The sequence below is a fragment of the Ixodes scapularis genome, unplaced genomic scaffold (genome assembly GCF_016920785.2).
Source record: "Ixodes scapularis isolate PalLabHiFi unplaced genomic scaffold, ASM1692078v2 PGA_scaffold1__304_contigs__length_218370807, whole genome shotgun sequence".
NCBI lineage: Eukaryota > Metazoa > Arthropoda > Arachnida > Ixodida > Ixodidae > Ixodes > Ixodes scapularis.
In genome coordinates, this window is record NW_024609846.1 from 83,164,341 (window position 1) to 83,170,340 (window position 6,000).

General features: G+C 43.6%; 1 long non-coding RNA gene across 1 annotated transcript; it reads left to right on the plus strand.

Moving 5' to 3' along the window:
• Positions 1 to 4,022: 4,022 nt before the first annotated feature.
• On the plus strand, positions 4,023 to 5,003 carry LOC121836098. Its single transcript, XR_006077780.1, has 3 exons — positions 4,023 to 4,090; positions 4,171 to 4,330; positions 4,616 to 5,003. It is a non-coding gene; the product is annotated as an uncharacterized LOC121836098 (long non-coding RNA).
• Positions 5,004 to 6,000: the final 997 nt, after the last annotated feature.

The following is a 6,000-nucleotide window of genomic DNA, read 5'->3' on the forward strand; positions in this document are numbered from 1 at the left end:
CAAAATGCACGCTGCAAACTTTTCGCGCTCAGTGCAAGCTATGTATTTGAGAGGCACACATTTTTTTTTGTTGGTGCATCGTCGTTAGACACGGCGCGAGTATCTGGCACGGCGAAAACGCTCTTTCTGGCAAGAGTGTTTTTACAAATAAAAGTTGTACCAGCTACCCATCTGTCACTATCGTTTCCAGGCCACGCTTTCTAGTCTGCGCCGAAAGTGCGGGGTAGAGGAATCTTTACGACACAGTATGCTTTAAAACTACCCCCCTCCCCACTCCCTTTTTTTTTTAGTTGCTCCTCAAGATACTTTTTATTCCTCAGGGGTTGCCTGCTCCGTATTGAGTGGTGTTCACTCGACAATTATATTTGTGTCATTCGTTAACAGTAATTCTTCCTTGCTTTTACTTTGCACCAAACTGTGAAGGTTAAACAAAATACAGGGCGGTCGAAACTTGGAGAACTTGAAAACGACACTCCTGTGAGACTTAGAGCGGCTGCCAACGTTTGGCTATCCCCGTGAGGCCACTAGGATCTTTCTTTTCAGGTATCCCTCACGTAGACACTAATAGTTCCATGTAACGTCGGACTAATACGTCACATTTAGACCCTTTAACACTTCTATTCTCGGTACAACTTTCTGAGGCAGTTCAGCAATAACGAAAACATGTTTGGGAGCCTCAATGGTGTGCATACATGTAAAATGGGCCGTGCAGCATTTTTTTACCTTCAGTTCAATAAATACCGCTAAGTTGTAATCCCTGACGTTGATAACTTGCAAAAGCATCCATTAGTTTGCCCCTCCGAGATATGGGAGACAGTCGAAAGAAAGAAATGAAACAGCTTTCCCCTCCTCAACTCGCAATTAGAACTATCAGCCACGTGATCTGATCCTAATATATGCAGCGTCAGTGTTTATCATAGTCATAAGCAGGGTTGCCAAAGCAGAGCATGGGCTAATCTTCAGATATAGTTTTAGTTGGGCTATAATGGGGCCCGAGCCCCACTAAAGCGACAAACAGGAACAAACGACAGCGGCTAGCCTTAAACCAGAGTATTTCGCAATTTGACAGGCTTTGTAGAATAAAGAAGGCTATGCTCAAACACGAGTATCATGCACACGATGGTACCATTTACAGGCTTGTAAACACTCGTGCTAACTTCGCGAGGACCGAACAACTCAAAGCCGTATAAAGGTACCATCGCGACCATGCTGCATGTGCCTGAGGCTTGTCGCTTTCGTTTGCTTCTGCTTCTAGCTCTAGTGGGACTCGGGCCCATCATAATCTTTGTGTTGAACACGAGCCGTTACCCGAATGTTTGGCGATACTGGTTGTCATGAACCAGAGCATTTGACTCGGGATCATGACAATCGGGTACATCATGATGTCACGGAACTCTCAGTGCGAAGTTGTGATTTCATGTGACGTCACGGTATCAACAACGTTAATAGATCTAGCGACGTCCTCAATTGGAATCGACTTTACGCGGTGAGTCACGTGACGTCACGGGGTCACGTGATGTGACATTACTTGACAGCATGTCTTGACATTATGACGTCACGTGACGATGTGACACATGGCTATCCATCGTGCCAATAAGAAAGCGCCGCAAAAAAACCAGGATTTATTATACATTGGAATTCTGTATATGACGATTTGATCAATACTTAGAGGAATTCACGTGCCAATTTTTTATTCCCAAATAATAAATTTGTAATACTAACAAAAAAAAATTACCGTGAACCGTTTTGAACCGGTTACCGTTATATTTTTTTCCGGTTCCGTTCCGGTTCAGTTCCAAGATGGCGGCGAAGATTTCGGTTCGGTTCAGTTCCGGTTCGGCTAAAAATAACGGTTCTGTTCCGGTTTTCGGTTCGGTTCGGTTCCGGTTCGACACCCTGCTCAAGGGTGCCCGAAAAAAGCACGTGTACAACACGTGCCGGAACGATTGATGGCGTCCGCCTCAATTATCTCTCTAACAGTCTTATCTTTGTGCCTAGCGAGAACAGTGGAAGAAGCAAATAATGGTTAACAGAAAAAGAGTATTTGCGGTCCGCGGCGGGGCCACGGATCGGTTGAGATGTGGTGCGGTGACGCAGTGTGTATCTACGCTGAGGCTCTTGGATTAAATCAGTTGAAAGTAAGCGCTCTGTGGTGTTCTTCTTCTTTCTATGTCTTGAAGCGCAATCATGTTTTCTCACGCACAATACCAACTCGCCCAACAATCAGCAATGGTAGGAGAGTTCTGAGGGAGACCATATGCGTATTGTGACCTCTGGTAATTGTGTAAGCACACCGTCCTTAGCACTGGACAGTGATATGAAGCGTTTTTTGTGTCTCTATAAGGTCCTGTTTTGTGGGTTTTCTAAAAATTGTAAGGGCTGCGCTGGAGCTGGAGTTGCCTGTTATCGCATGTGGCTGGTCAGCCCTCAAGCGAGGTCATCAGGGTGGCTGGTTTGTGTGAATCATTTAGATATGTCTGAATCATGAACCATGGGTTCTGTCTGAGTGTCCGGCTATCGGTGACCTAGTGAAGGGGAGGTGTTTCTTTTTTTGGTGGTGAGGGTCTTGAGGTATATGTAACAACGTTCGTTGTTCAAATAAACTACAAACTGTGCTTGAGACTTGTTGTTTTGTTCATTCTTTTTTATCGTTCCGTGTCTCCATTTTCTATGGAACTTCTACATTTATTGATATATTTACAGGAGTAAAAATGAAAGGGAAAAAGCATACAGACACAAGTGTATCTATTCATTTTTTATGCATAATATAGTAGGTATAACTTACACAGAAGCAGAAAAAAAAAAGCACCAATTACCCCCCCCCCCCCCCCAAAAAAAAAAAAAAAAAAAAAAAAAAAAAAAAGATGGTGGCGCCGGCGGCGCGCCGAATTTATTGTGCGGCGGCGGCGGCGGCGTGCTGGCTCTGGGGGTTCCGGCGGCGGCGCAGGGCGGCGAGAGCAAAACAGGCGGCGGCGGCGGCGCGGCGCGGCGGCGCACAGGTCTACACTGGCCGCAATGGCCGCACTACAAGTCGCGCGCCGCCGACGCCGCCACGAAAGGAAAGGGAGGCGGGAAGTTATTTGCGCGGGAAAGAAGCTGGGCACCTTTTCGAGGAGATGTGCGAATTAGGTAAGTAACTTTTAATTACTATTCAATGTGCATTTGCAGCGTAGAATGAGGAAACTATGTCTCCTAGTGAAGCGTCGGCACAGGTCTGAGGGTAGCCAGGAGTATCTGCTCAAGCTTAATTGTGTTTAGTGAAATGTCTTCTTTGTTGCATAATGGCGGCTTCCGACAGGGCTGCAGGTCGCCTCTTTCGCCGAAATCTTGCCCGACGTGTCAGTGACAGTGTTGCGCTAATTGAGACCTATTCACACTCATCGGAACAAGCAAGCTCTAGCGATTCTAGTGAAAACCACTGTGATGCTGTCTATGAAAAACTAGTAGCATAGGAAAAGAAATAACACCTTTGTGCTTAGAAGTACCTTTATAAACCTCGGGAATAAAAAAAAAATACTGGGTAAATTACTTGCTATGTGTTTGTTCACATAAGTGCTCTTCCTGTGCAGTGTCCAAAACACACAAAATAGTTCCTGACTGGAACAATAGCAAATAGAATAAGTGCTCACGACCTCTAACGGTTTTAAGACTGTTCGGTCCTGAGGTCACTTATTTGTCATTGATTTGTTTTCAGTGAAACTGTGTATTTTTGTGCAGCATTTAAGCAATCCAGTACAACCTCCAGCTCTACACCTCCTTGCCGTAAGGTTGCCAGTAAAACTGTATAAAAGGAACCTGAGCCTGAAGGTATGAAACCTTTCGGATTGCCTTTGATAGTTGGTTTTAACAATTTTATACAATGCTCCTGTTGATGGTTCAGGTTTCAGTCGGCACACCTTGGAAATTCTACACATGATCCGGCTGAGGCTTGATAACCTGAATGCCCTGATGGGCACTGTGTTAGAAGCTGTGAACAAGCACAAGGAGGACGACGACAACTTCCCCGTTCAGGAGCCAACTGGAAGCTACAACACCTTCATGGAATCTGAGTGCCAACTACAGGCTAGCGAAGCCATGAGAAAAAAAGCTGGTAAGTGGAATTATGGAGCATTTGGCTAGATGCCATGGAAGTGCCTGGTATTTATATAAACCTGTTTTTCTGTGACACAGGTAAATTGGTTCGTGGGACTCGGAGGGAAGACTGTAGGGGCCACTACTCGTCGACTGCTGGAAGCTCTAATGACCCAAAACGTTGTGGTGAATTTCAGCTGGAAAGGGCAAAAGGGCAAGGCGAAATTCCAACAACTGCAGTGTGTTGAGCTCATTTACCGTAAGTACACAACACATTATGGCAATGCTTTATTGAAGGAATGGTGTTTGGAAGTAGTGTTTTTTTCCCCTAAATAACCAATAAATATCTAATATATGCTCTGAAAGCGCACAACAGTTTCACAGTGTGATCAGTTGGCTGGCTATAATAATGAAAGTATTTCTGATAATACTCAATCGCCTCAAGGAAGGGATGAGCATACTCATGCCATTGCTGCGATTTCGCCCTATAGCTAGCACTCTGGGTTTTGGGTGACTAGTAATAGCAAACCTTACAACTTTTCAGAGGCTGTAAAAAGAAACCCCCGTATCACAACGACACGTCACGACATTGAAGAGGTAATCAAGACGTGGCTACGACACGCGGCGGAGAAGCTCAGGAAGCTTGAGGAATCTGGTCTTGGCAACATCCCCTAACTTTTTATTAGCATCTATATCCATGTATAGTGTGCATCTTCTTTAATTCATGCTTATTTTTTTCTTTTCAAGCCCATCTTCAGGTAATACTTGTTTGACCCGCAGCCACAATTACACCACAGAACAAGTTTTGTTAGTTTGTCATTATCATTTCCAGTTATTTTAGTGTTCAAATTCTAGTATCTTTATCTAATATTTTTTTCTCATTATTTATAATGAATGCCTCTTGTCTGCAGCTAAATGAGAACTTGTTAGACCAGCAGCTACAATCGCACAACACGAGAAGTGATTATCATTTCGTTATTTTATTTTTCAATTTTAGCACTCTCGTCTTGTTTGATTTTTATAGTTTCCAGTCATTTTGCTTAGGAGCCCTGACAAGCCGAAATTCATACTTTCTTTGTCTAAATAAAAAAAAATAGAAAAAAAAATCTCGAAAGAAGCATTCTAGCACGCTAACAGACCCTTTAAAAATCCCAGTTCTCGTTTCCCGTCTGGGCTCCTCCTTTCGTTTATCTAGGGACGTCGCAGGAAGCCTTGTCGCTGTCATTCCTCAAGGATTTCCCATGACGTCCCTCCATAACCGAAAGGAGGAGCCCAGATGGGAAACGAGAACCGGGATTTTCAAAGGGTCCGCTAGCATGCTAGGAATTCTGTTTCGAGAGGAAATTATCTTCTTAGGTATTTTTTTTTTAAACAAAAAGTTTGGCCTTTAATTGATCCAGAGTACTGTTCTTGCTTGTTCTATTCAATAAATATTTTGGCTGGTACTTTCTGCCTACTCTTCTGTTAAAATAATTATAATTTTTTGTGTGCGTTGGTTTCATGGTTCTGAAGGAGCCTGCGCAGCATCCATCGCAAGCCAGGTCAGCATTTGCATGGGTGACCCCAAAAAGGCCAGTCAGCTATCAAGCATCGCCTAATGGTACTTTTGAGACATGGTGCCCTGACCACATGCAGCAAACATTAAAAAGAATAAGCACCCCAGGTGAATGAAATCAGCTGTATGTTCTCAGCAGTCGTGTCAAAATTTGTCACTATATTTTTCATTTTGACTAATTCCGTAAAATTAATTAAGTCAGCTCTTTAAATATTGGTTTAAGAGCTGAACTGTGATTAGCAATGTTGTAGAGCATCAGGAGAAAGCTACAATTATACTGTTTAAAACAAGGTGTGGTTTCTATAGTCCTGTTTAAAAAACAAAAAATACCTCAGGAATTTTAAAACGCCCTTTGACCACCGACCTTGCAATAG